General features: G+C 37.4%; 1 protein-coding gene across 7 annotated transcripts in view; it reads left to right on the top strand.

Annotated features, from left to right (window-relative positions):
- Window positions 1–1,016: 1,016 nt before the first annotated feature.
- The window catches only part of PPARG (peroxisome proliferator activated receptor gamma), a 154,047-nt gene continuing 142,661 nt past the window's right edge, over window positions 1,017–12,402 (top strand). For 2 of the 7 annotated variants that reach the window (XM_066351155.1, XM_066351151.1), the window contains exon 1: window positions 1,308–1,475. The gene's annotated coding sequence lies outside the window, so the exon portion shown is untranslated. The other 5 variants (XM_066351157.1, XM_066351153.1, XM_066351152.1 and 2 more) reach the window with 5 other exon arrangements.

The raw sequence follows: 12,402 nt of genomic DNA, 5'->3' as shown, positions 1-12,402 counted from the left end.
TTCAGAGGTCAATAAAATGGTCTCTTCAGTCCCTATAGTGCTATCGCTCTTAATCTCTTATCTTAGGGGACGAGTGGAAAGAAATTTTTTTGACTTAAATTCTGAATCTTCTCTGAGGTGATACTCATCCTCAGAAAAATTTACTTCAAACTATAAATGAGGACCTTCTACACTAGAGGGGAAAGAACTAGGCATTCCCAACAAATCATGATGCCAAAGGAATGAAGAGTATCCTGGCCAATTAATAGATAAGCTTCTTGAAATCAGGGGCTCCACTCATCTTTACCTCACACAAGGAGGGCTGGGCCTAGAACAGGATGTTCAGAAAAGTGAGATTAGAAGGCAAAGAAAGTTAGCCCTCAAATCCAGAAGACCAGAGTTTTTCTGGTTGGACATCCGTCAACCCTCTTTGGCGGGTCCTGATCCGTCCGGAGATAGCGGCAGGAAAAGAAGCTGCACATAATCTATCTACCCTGTACATGTATGAGGCCGCACGCTCCCAAATGGTTTCTCAAACTTAAGAATTTAAGATTCCCACACCCCTTACCCCACACCCACCCTCATCCCACGTGCCCGTGTCCCTCAGTGTACGAAACACTGTTAAAGAATTAAAGAAATTCTCATAATGAGTTTAAGAAATGCTTTTAATGATTAAAACTACTCTGTCAGTGTAAGTGGACTAATGATTACTGGTGTGAATTACAAATGCGAAAAGGGGGGCGCTGAAAGTGTGCCGCACCATTGGGATATCAGATAAAAACCAGGTGATCTTAAGTATGCTTTAGAATCTTGTAAAGAATGCCATTGAAAAGAATAACGGGGGTGGTGGAGGGCGGGAATCTCGCAGACCACTGTGAGAAAGGCGGACTCCGGAACCCCCGACCCTGGGCTCTACCCTGACGTGACCCAGGCCATCTTTCTGAGCTTCGCTCCGGGCCCTGCTCTGTGAAATGGGACCATTCGGGACCGCCTCCCAGCGGTGGTTGTGAGGAACAAACCGGGCTGGACACAGAGTAGGCGCTCAGAAAGGCAGCCCCGGCGGCGAAGGGCCCTACTGTGCTCCAGGCTCGGGTGCCGCGGCCACTCCCTCCCCGCGCGTCCGCCCGCGCGCCCGCCGTCGCGTGCCCCGTGCCCCGTGCCCCGGGCCTCCACCCCTACCCCGGCCCGGCTCAGCCTCGGACAGGCGGAGCGCCCGCACTCGGAGCCGGAGCCCGCGCGGAGCCGCCGCCTGGGGCGCTCGGTCAGCCTCCGCGACACCGGAGCGGGGCGCCACGCCACCGTCGCCGCCGCCGCAGGTCAGAGTCCGGGTGCCCCGCGGCGCTCCGAGCCACCGGGCTGCGCGGCGAGGGGACGGGGAGTCAGAGGGCGCGCTGAGGGGTCCGGAACCCCAGAGGGTCGTGGCCGATCCAGCCGGGACTGAGGAGTCCGGGCCGAAGGCTGGGTCAGAGGGGACCCGGGCTGACTGAGGGGCGCTGGTAAGGAGGTCTCTGGTTAAGAGGTCGTGGTTCGTGGGGACAGGGCTGACAGGTCCCGGTTGAGGGTCGCGCCCTGAAGAGAAGTCCCGGAGGAGCGCGAGAAAACTCGGCGAAAGAGGGCACAGGCTGCACGCGAGGCGAACCAGCGAGCGGCGGTCCCTCCCCGGGAGACGCGAGCCCGAGCGACCCGCGGTGCCCTGGGTGGGGGTCCGAGCGAACCTGGGACCTCTGAGCCCCTCGCTGAGGCGCGCAGGCGTCCGGAAGCGGCTCGAGGGGAACTTTGGAGCAGAAACGCGGGATCCGTCCTCCTGCTAGGTCTGCAGAACCCAGGCAGCGATCGCTGTGCGGGGTCATAGTGACAGTTAAGCGAGGGGCACCCTTGGGGCCACTCCGCCCCTGTGCCCTGAAGCACTCTGCTGGCCGTGAGCCGAGTGGAGCTCTTGGGGTGTGGGCTAGAGTCCCCAGGGTCGTCGGAGATGGAGAGTGAGGTCCTCCTACACCCTGAGTTTGGACAAGGAGCTTTAAGGTGTCGTGGGCTCCCACTCGTGCCCACAAGCGTTCGTAGCCTGACCAAGGTGGTGGAGGTGCGGTGGTGCTTAACGGAAATGATGGGCCCTCAGTGTAGGGGCGCAAGGTGGGTGTGTGGCCGTGGTACTTTATGCCTTGGTATTTGGGGAGGAGCCTAAGGTAAGGAGGCAGAAACTGGGAGTAACCTATCTGCTGCTTTTATATAAGGTCAGTTAGGTAAAGAAGGGGCCTTTACCTCTGCTGGTGAATCAGAAGGCTACATTTCTAAATCCTTCTTGTTAACGCCCAGTGCTTAGGTGAGTCGACTCACTATAATTGCATTTTGTTGAAATGTGTTGGTGATGTGTCCAAAATTTGCAAGATGACGATGATGGTGCTCATATATCCTTATTAGTTTACTGTGCTCTTGTTTTACCGTGAAAATCTACGTAATTCATTTCTGTCTGAGAATAATGGTGGTGGGGGGGGGGGGGAATGTCAATTATTTAAGGAGAATAAAGTAAAAAAAAAATAGTAGTCTGTCAGGAAGAAGCTAAAGTTTTTTTTTTTCTTTCAAGCTTGATGACAAAAATGTAAAATTAATTTGTGTGAGTTATCATCTGAAAACAAAACCAGGCAAGATGATTAACTGAGTTGTGTGAAACCTATTGCTGGAGAAACTCGATTTTGAAGTACATTATTTTAATGTCAAGTACTTTTATCATTCATGAAACAAATTGTAACTGGAGTATTGAGAGAACAATGATTAACTTACTTTTAAAAGGACATGAGCAGATCAACAGATCTCAGGTGTTCTGTGGTACTCTTCCTGTCTGTAGTTAAGTGATCAATCTCTGACTGAAAGCAGAACCAAGCTGGTGGTACTAAATGACTTAGAAAACCCTTCTAGGATAGAGGCTGACATAGACATTCACTGTGACTTCTCTCTTAAGGAAATACCTTCCACTCCTATTAAAATTTTATAGAAAACACTCGCAGATGCTACCAGTTAGCATTTGCAGTGTTATTTCAAAAGATCCTGTTCAAGTTTTAAAACAATTTTTGTGTTGTCTATTTTCAATCAAATTCACCCTGAAGTTAATACATTCTGTAGTATTATTTAATATACAAAGTTTTAAAACTAATGTTGTGTTAGCCCCAAAGTGAAGTTTGTTACAAAACCATCCATTTTTGTTACACTGTATGCGTCACAGTTTTTCTCCTTTGTTTAAATTAGATGATATTTGATATTTCATTTGCTGATAATTACATCTTAAATTAAAAGATCTTAGAATAAACTAGTGACTACTCAATCTTTTGCAACTCACTGAAAGGAGGAAACCTTGTGATTTAATTTTTAAGTCAAAACTTTTTCATATTTAAGTTTTTTTCTAGCTTTTACAATAAACTATCAAAACATGGCATCAGTGAAGTCTAAAGGTTTGCAGAATTCCAGGTTAAGTTTCTAGGACACTGTTTTCTTCACTCTTTTAAATTTAAAATAGTATAATTTTTTAAAATTAAAACTGTGATCAGTATTTTTAAAATTAAGTACAATTATTATCTTTGAAGAGACTAGTTTTCTTAACATTCATTTCTTTATATATTTCAGAATTACATTTTTAAATCACAGTATAATTTCAGAATCCTTGTGACATTAAAATTATATTATCCCTATTATTAAAAATTACACAGGAGAAAAAGTGTGACTTTAAGAATATGCGTTAGAAACGCATTACTGACCACGACTAATTTATTTTAATTAGTAAGTAATATGACAATAAACAAATATTTATCTCCTGTAATTCTCTGAAAATAAGAATGTTTACCACTAACTCTAATTATCAAGTTAGTTATGCATGTGAAAGCAGTGTGAAAGGCACTTCTGTGAAAACATATACAGGTATTAATAATACATTTTATTTAGTTTTCAAATTGTGAAATCGTTGTTAATAACAGGAGACTTATGAAGTAGGGAAAAATATTAAGATAATACTTTACAAATGTTTTATATATCCTGGCCCATACTTTCACTTATTTTATAAAATCTACATATGTCTAATGGATAGGACAGATAATGTTAGTCATTCTAATTTGTGGGTGTTCTTCAGCTGAACTTGTGGTCATTTGAATTTGGACATGTAAGATGTCATAAGGTGTGGCAAATGTTCTGGAACATGTTTTTGGTATCATAGGATTCCACTAAATAAATATTAGTCGTAGAGGATTTTTTAAAAATCAGTAATCAAGAAAACTTGATTAATTCGCCAGTCTAAGCGTAAACATATGCCCCCTGCCTTAAAAATTCTTAAATAGAATTTCTAACTTGCTTTTCTTATTTTTTTTTCTAGCAGATCTCCACATTAGGATAGTTTACCTCTTGAGCTGTTTCTTTTTCTCTCTTATGGCTAAAAAGCAACAAAAAGGACAGCGATTTAAAATGCTTACAAAGTTCCTTCAAAATGGATCTAATCTGACTCCACAGAAATACAGTGAGATCGGTGAATACCATTTTGCAAGCATACATAGACCGATCTTACCATATTTCAGTTAGTTTAATAGTACTCTAGATAAAAAATGTTAAATTGAGGATTATTTGTAATCTCCCTGGGGTTTTCTTATTAACTATTTGTATTTTATCACAATAAAGAGGTTGATCAGGGGGAGTTCTATGACACGTTTTAAAGGCTATTTAATAAAAATGTCAGGTTTCAATTTTCATTTATGTAAAATACTTATGTAGGTCTTGAAAGGAAATTTGCACCAATATCATAGGCCATATTTTGAGGAAAACTTTTGCAGATATTAAGACAAAAGCTATCACCAATAATAGTATATGCTTAATTATTTTTTATTTTAAAAAATGGGTTTATATAATCTTAATACTTTTCTTCAACAATGCAAACCAATATTTTTTAATAGCGAATATTCAAAATGTGAATGTTTACATTTTTGACCATTTCTGTTATTATAGCGGAGCAAGACATCCTTTCTAACTCTATTTTCTTATCTGTGAGATGGGAAAAGCATTACAGTTAATGTATCATGATTTTTTGGTATGATTTTAAGACTTTATCAGCAAACCTGTGTATAATAAGTGATATGACCATGGCCCTGAATTTAATTGAGCTGTCATTTTAAAGAGAACCTTCATGGTTATCTGTCTTATTGCTAAATAACTCTTTTACAAATGTTAATAGTTCACCCTAGTACCGATTTTGAGATTATTTTTAAAAATGAGCTGAAGATATTGCTTGCCGTGAGGTGACCAATTTATAAAATGTTTCTGGAAATATTTTATTGTTACTCAATTTTAAATTGTCATCATATTCTGATTACTTTGGATAAAAATTAGTCTAATAATAATTTTATTTTATTGATATTACTTTTGTGAATCCTATAGTAGACACAACGTGAATCCTCCTGTGTCAGTAGTATATGTCTAACGTGTCTAGAAAGCATATTTTGTGATTTTTTTTAAAACCAAAGTTGTGTTCTTTACATCTATTTATGGTGTACCGTGTGACAGTTTAATGTATATTACCCAGGATCAAGGTTATTGTATAATGAATGAGGACTAGGATCCTTCAGATCTAAAAACAGTTTATTGTTGCAGCCTAAAAAACTAAATGACCTGTGTTTCTCATAAATACTGGGTCTCTTTCTAACAAGCTATAACCAAATAATAGGCTTTTAGTGGCTTGAAAAGTGAAAATGCTTCCTAATAACCCACCAATTTACTAGTAGGGAGTAATTGAAAAGCATACAATTAAGCATGCATCATCCCAATCATAAATCTTAAATTCTCCTTATGAATTGTTAAGTAATACATTTTACTGTGAAGTGTCCCCTGTGAAAGAAAGTAAGGGAAAGTAAGGGATTTGGTTCCAGGCCTGAACCCCACTATGTTCCTGGAATAGAGAGCTACAAAGCCCGAGTAGGGACGTAGCTTGAAAGGAAGGGAAAGCAAAGGGCAAAGAGAAGTTTAGGTCAGAGCCTGTAGGTGAGTGTTCCATTATTCTGAGGATCCCCTATGAAGGTCAGAAGCGGGGAGTGGCATTGACCTCCACTCTCTTAATAGTGTACATTGGGCTTTCCCAGAGGCTTTGCTTTACCTTCTGTTCCAGTGACCAGGCCATTCTCAACATAAAAATCTTTTTGGGGACAGGGTGCAATGAGTTTCCTTTCCCTATGATTTCTCAGATATAAAGGAAGGAAGTGAAGCCATCAATTCAAGCAATATGAATCAATTAAAATAGAGATTTAAAACCTTGCAGTCAGGATTTAAACTAGATCGCATAATGGTTTAGTTTAATTGGAGTCAGTATCTGTTTAGGAAACATTTTTATTTCACTGCATTGATTTTAGAAAATAAATTCATTGCCAGTTTTAACTGATTTTAAAAAACACTTTAATTTGAAGACTCCCCTAGGAGAATTATAATATGTGGTTAACACTTACTGAGACAAATATCCTGACCTTCTGAGAAGAATTCAGATTAGTATAAACCTGGGGTAAGAAGGCCTTCACAGTTTACCCCGGATAAGTAGATAGTAGATATGAAGGAGGTAGAAAAATAGGAAAATACCCAGAATCGGGGTATAAGAGATTTCTGTATGTTCAACCTCTACAATCAGCAGTTTCCATAGTTACTGTGCATAGACCTAAAATATAAGGTTGGTTTCTAAGAACCTACCCTGTTCCTTGATGACATCATAGAATTTTAGAATAGCTTTAAATTCCAAAGTTGCCACTTAGCATGATTATTCTCTCTGGCTCTCTAAGTTGCCTCTGGGAAAGTGAATATAAAGAGAATATTCTTATCCTGTATGCTTAAGGATAAATTTTCTTTTATAGTGAAGGCAGTGAGGAAACATATCTGTCCCACTGCCAGAGTGCCATGATAAAATGCTGTAAAGAAACCCTTAACCTTGACCCCACCCCACTGGCTGTCATTCTAAAACTGTCTTTGTCATTTGAAAGTTTGGAATTCACTTTTGAAATGCCAGTATTTCTAGCAAGGTTAATTCTTTCAATCACCATCAGCAAAAATTTGAGAGGTTCGTTCCTAACTTCCTTGCTATCTGATAATGAGGCCTTTACGGGATAGATAAAATTAAAGCGATTCATGTCCCAGTTTCTCCATAAGTCCGCCTTCATGAAACAAAATATGAAAATAGCTATATATTTGAAATAATGCTAGGAAACGATATATTCTCTCATACATACCTTCATTTTTCTCTTTAAATCAATACAAGTTGTAATTCTTTCTTGAACCATTTTTTCCTTCAAAGAAAACAGGTTGTTATTCCCAAACAGAAATTTACCTAGGAAATGTTATCAATATTAAGGTTTTGAGTTAGTCGTCTGTTAATGTAATCAAATGTCTGAATATTACCTCTCATTGTCTTTTATTTCTCTGTGATGTTAGACAAATTATCTAGTCTTTCATGAGTTATTTCTTCCAGACTTTTAAAGTAGCTTTCTAATAAATTGAAATGAGAGGAATCTTTCAATTTCATTGGAAAAAAGTACACTGAAGAAGTATAAATAATACTTAATGCTTTGGCAGATGTACAGAGCATCAAATTTCATAAATGCTTTATTTTTAAAAAATTTTTTGCCAAAAAAAGTTATGCATGCCAACACATCTCTATTAGAAATAGAAGCTAGCTAGTCACCTCAAAAGCAAGTTCAATAATCCTGTGAATCAGCTGCTAGGTAGTGTTTAACAGTTAGGTTTGGGCCACCCACATGCCTATGACTAAGCATGTTGCTTACTTGTCACTCACTTTCCACAGGATTGCTGAAGTCTGAATCTAAAGCACAGAATCTCAAAGTCTTACCTTACTAAATTTTGTTCTTTTCTGTCAGTTGATAATTATCTATATATAGAAACAAGTTTTTGATTGCATATAGAAAAGTACTTATATAAGTTCTTTCTCTTGTTATATATAGTGCATAGAGTTTGTGAAAGAGAAAATGTATGAATGGTGTATATATAAATGAAGAAGAGAATTTAACAAATTATTTGCATATGTCAATAAAATCTAGAAGAGTGAAGAAAATACCTAGGCATTTGCCAATGTAGGATTACTACGTGATTTCCTAAAGCATTTGGAACTAATAGAAATGTCCTGGCTTTATTTAAAGGCAGTATGATATATTTTTAAACTTTGTTTTCAACAAGGTCCAAACAGTTGACTTTTAAGACTAGAGTAGTACAATGTCTACAAAAATATAGATTATCAGTTTCTTGAAACAGTTACTAACTTTTATTCTTCTTTCAAAAGAAATAGCATATAGCACATATAGGCATTCAATAAATATTTTAATAACAATACCAAAATAATCTAAGGCAGTGGTTCTCAAAGTGTGATTCTTGGACCAATGTTATCAGGATCATCTGAAAACTTTATAGAAATATGCCCTGGCAGGATTGCTTGTTGGTTAGAGCTTTGTACTGAAGCACAGAGCTTGCTGGTTTGATCCCCGGTCAGGGCACTTACAGGAACAGATCTATGTTCCTCTCTCTCTCTCTTTCTTCCTCCCTTTCCTACTCTCTCTCTCCCTCCCTCCCTTCCTCTCTCTAAAATCAATAAATTTTGAAAAATTTAAAAATTATATAAAAAAAGAAAGAAATGAAAGATCCCAAACCCCACCCCAAACCTTCTGAATCAGAAACTATGGGGTTGTATTTTAACGAGATCTCCAGGGAAGGCTGATGTATACTGTTTTGAAACTCCTCACCCAAGATGATTTCTATATCCAGTCTGATAGCTTGGTGCCTACTGGCTAGTGCACTGTCTGAATTATTTTTAGTAGGTCTTATCCTTGCCTATAGTGAAGTTTTTTGCCATATTCTTCCCAGTAGTAGAATCTCTTGGGATCATCCTGTAAAATTACCTTTATTGGTTTAACAATTTTTTAAAAGATTTTAATTTCTTTTTAGAGAGAGAGGAGAGAGAGAAAAAGGAGGAGAGCAAGAAGCATCAACTCCCATATGTGCCTTGACCAGGCAAGCCCAGGGGTTTAGAACCAGCAACCTCAGCGTTCCAGATTGACGCTTTATCCACTGCGCCACCATAGGTCAGGCTGGTTTGATGTTTTATTACTTAAATGAGCTCAGTGTTATTGTCAATATACTGTGTCAAGAAAAGCTAGATGGGCTCTGGCCAGTGGCTCAGTGGATAGAGCATCAGCCTGGCGTATGGACGTCCTGGATTTGATTCCTGGTCAGGGCACACAGGAAAAGTGACCATCTGCTTCTCCCTACCTCTCTCTCCCCCTTCTCTCTCTCTTCCCCTCCTGAAGCCAGTGGCTTTATTGGTTCCAGCGTGGCCCTGGGCGCTGAGGACAGCTCTGTTCGTCCAAGCATGTCAGCCTCAGGCACTTAAAAATAGCTTGGTACTTGAGCATTGTCCCCAGATGGGGTTGATGGGTGGATCCTGGTGGGGGTGCATGCCGGAGTCTGCCTCACTATCTCCCCTCTCCTCACCTAAAAAAAAGAAAAGCTAGATTGCTCACTTTTTTGTTTAAACATCTCTGGTTCTTTTCACCTAAGAATGGTTGCTAGGATTCTGAGTCCAAATTCAAAGAATACAACTTTAAAGACTAGATTTTATAAGATTACCAAGGATGCTTTGTCCCTAGAGGATTCTTTTAAAGCCATTGAAGATAACTTAAGGCACTGTATGAATTCTTTTCTGTTATACCCAATTTTATTTCATAATTAATTTTATTTCACATATTAATTTCCCTGTACTCTTTGCTTCACCAGTGTCTATTTGGAAGGGAAAAATATATCACATCTCTGTTAACAGCCTCTTGGTTTTGTTCAGCCATACATAAAGTTTAATTTTGTTGATTTTCTTTGGGCCTGTGCTCTCTTTGATCTTTAGCATATAGTGACAAACAGAACTTTTTAAAAACAGTTTCCAGAGTTTATTTTTTTAAAGCCACCCCATTTAAATTTTTTTAAGAAAAATATGTTTGTATTCTTTTTTTCTAACATTATTTTATGAAAGAATTTGCTTTATTGTTAGGAATTTGAAAATTTTGAACATTTTTATTAAAAAATTTCTTTCAACTACAGTTGACATTCAATATTTTACATTATTTTCAGGGTTTTTTTCCTAAAATTAAATATTTTTATGATAGAGTTATTTGATTTTCCACCTCTTGACAGAATGCTGAACTTGTAATCATAGAGAGCTGATGCAGAAGCATGTGAAGGTGAATTTCAATCATAAGTGGTCATTATGAGACCTTGATATAATTTGTGATAATAATTTAAAAATAAAAAGAGATTTAAAATAGCAAGTGAGTAGAGATTTCCTCAAATCTAGTCAGACCTCTGAGTGAACACTGTGAAAAATATATCTGTATATCTCTATAATATATATGTACACACACATGCACACACATGTATACACACAGAGAAATAGCCTTTGAATTAATTTTTTCTTTTTTTTGTTGCATCGTTTTAGAAATGCCAAAGGGAAAATTAAGTGGTTTTACCTTTGACTCAGATTACAGTTTATATTTTTCTTGTCATTTTATTTGGGACTTCTTTTTAACAACTTGTATCAGCCTGATGACTTTAAAATAAACTTTAAATGAAAACAAGTTCTAAAAGCTTTTTAGAAATTTCATATCAAGGATACTAATTATTTTTCTCTTGTTTCTGCCTTCCCCATTTTTGATTATTTAATCCTTAATACAGCTCAAGGCAAACCCAAACTAACAAAATTCAGTTTATAGCTCATAGAATTTGTTTGTGGGTAACACAAACTTGGGATGATGATGCCTAAAAGAGCAAACTGAGAGCCTTTTTAATGAAGATTTATTTATTCAATAAATATTTATTGAGCTCCTACCCTGTGCCAAAAGTTGTTTTAGAAAAGGAGAATAAAATAATGAAGAAGATAGAGAAATTCCATCTCTCCTGGAGTTTACAATTATTGTTATCTAGAGTTAACGTGAACATTAGTGGGAAAGATGATGACTTAGAGGAGTCACCATCTTTTATGTACAAGTTTTGTATACAGCATGGCCTGTACCTTGTGTCTAGGTAGCATTGCTAGGTTAAGATGGAGTTGGCTGGCTATCTTTGAATTAGGTGTACTAGAGAGGAAAACTTGTGTCCTTGAATATTTTTCCTAGGTCTCTTATTGTTATTTATTATTTTAGGTTCTATGTATGTATTATTTATTGTATAACATATAATTTATTTATTACATTACTTTATTTCTATCTTTGTAATCAAATTATTAACAAACGAGTTAGGAACGCATCCTATGTTAATGAAATATTACTGTTCTTGAAAATTCGGATGACAAGGTGATTATTCACTTTACAGAGGATTATTTATTTTGTAATGCTCTAGAATAGATGTATTTAAGAGGTGAACTATCCAAGTCATTTTAGTTCATAACTTTATTTATAAAAAATTATTTGCACATAAAAAATTTCAAAACAAAGTTTACTAGGACTATTTCATTAAAATATTTTTTTAAAACCCTTTAGCCATGGGAAATAGCTACTTTCCTTTAAAAGCCTAAGAACTTCTCCATATTTGGAATATAGTATTTTGACTAAAAGAAGAGCAAGATCTTATTTCAAATGACCCTCCTTTGATGAAATTAATTTTATAGCTATTTTCAACTTCTATTTTAGAGTCAAATTATCTACAATTTTAGTTCTGTTTTTAAATTGACAGAAAATATCTCATTGACCAGAAACTTGTGGGAAAAAAGGGTAAATAAAATAAATGTCAAAGGAATTTATGCAAAGTTAGATGGAGTTGATTTTCATATGTAGAGTGGCATGGAATATTAGAATGCAACTCAGTGCAGATGTAACCAAAACTTTCAACTTTTGTAGAATTGACCATAGTTTATTCTATTCCCAAACCCCATATCCATTTATTGAATGACCACTCATTTCTCAGCACTAGATATCCTTATATGGGAAACAGTATCTGCCCACCTGGAAATGTGGCCTTACAGATAGTGAGATAGGTGTTTTTCAGTCTTGAGACTACACAACATTGGGTAGGTGAAATAGCATCCACTGCACAGGCAGTTAACCACAGCTCCGTAAAAGGTGAGAAAATAAGTGATTGAATGCAGCATGTTGACATAGTTGTGTTGTTAAGGCCATTCACATGATTTATGCTGTGTATTCCACTTTGACTTCTGAATGCTCTTTGATCCTAACAAAGCACAATACATACGTACAATTAATTTGTTTTTATTATGCACATTCAGTTTTTAAATGTCAGGTTGATTTTCTTTGTCATACCAATGTGTGTGAAATATTTACCCTGACCACCAGCTTTTGAATTCAGGAAATGCAAACTAATTTTTATCTTAACTGAAGTAAAACAGAAAGCAGATCTACTCTGAAATGAAATCTA

Source organism: Saccopteryx leptura, chromosome 10 (genome assembly GCF_036850995.1).
Source record: "Saccopteryx leptura isolate mSacLep1 chromosome 10, mSacLep1_pri_phased_curated, whole genome shotgun sequence".
Classification (NCBI taxonomy): domain Eukaryota; kingdom Metazoa; phylum Chordata; class Mammalia; order Chiroptera; family Emballonuridae; genus Saccopteryx; species Saccopteryx leptura.
Note: the sequence above shows the minus strand (reverse complement) of the source record. Positions and strands in the feature narration are given on the sequence as shown.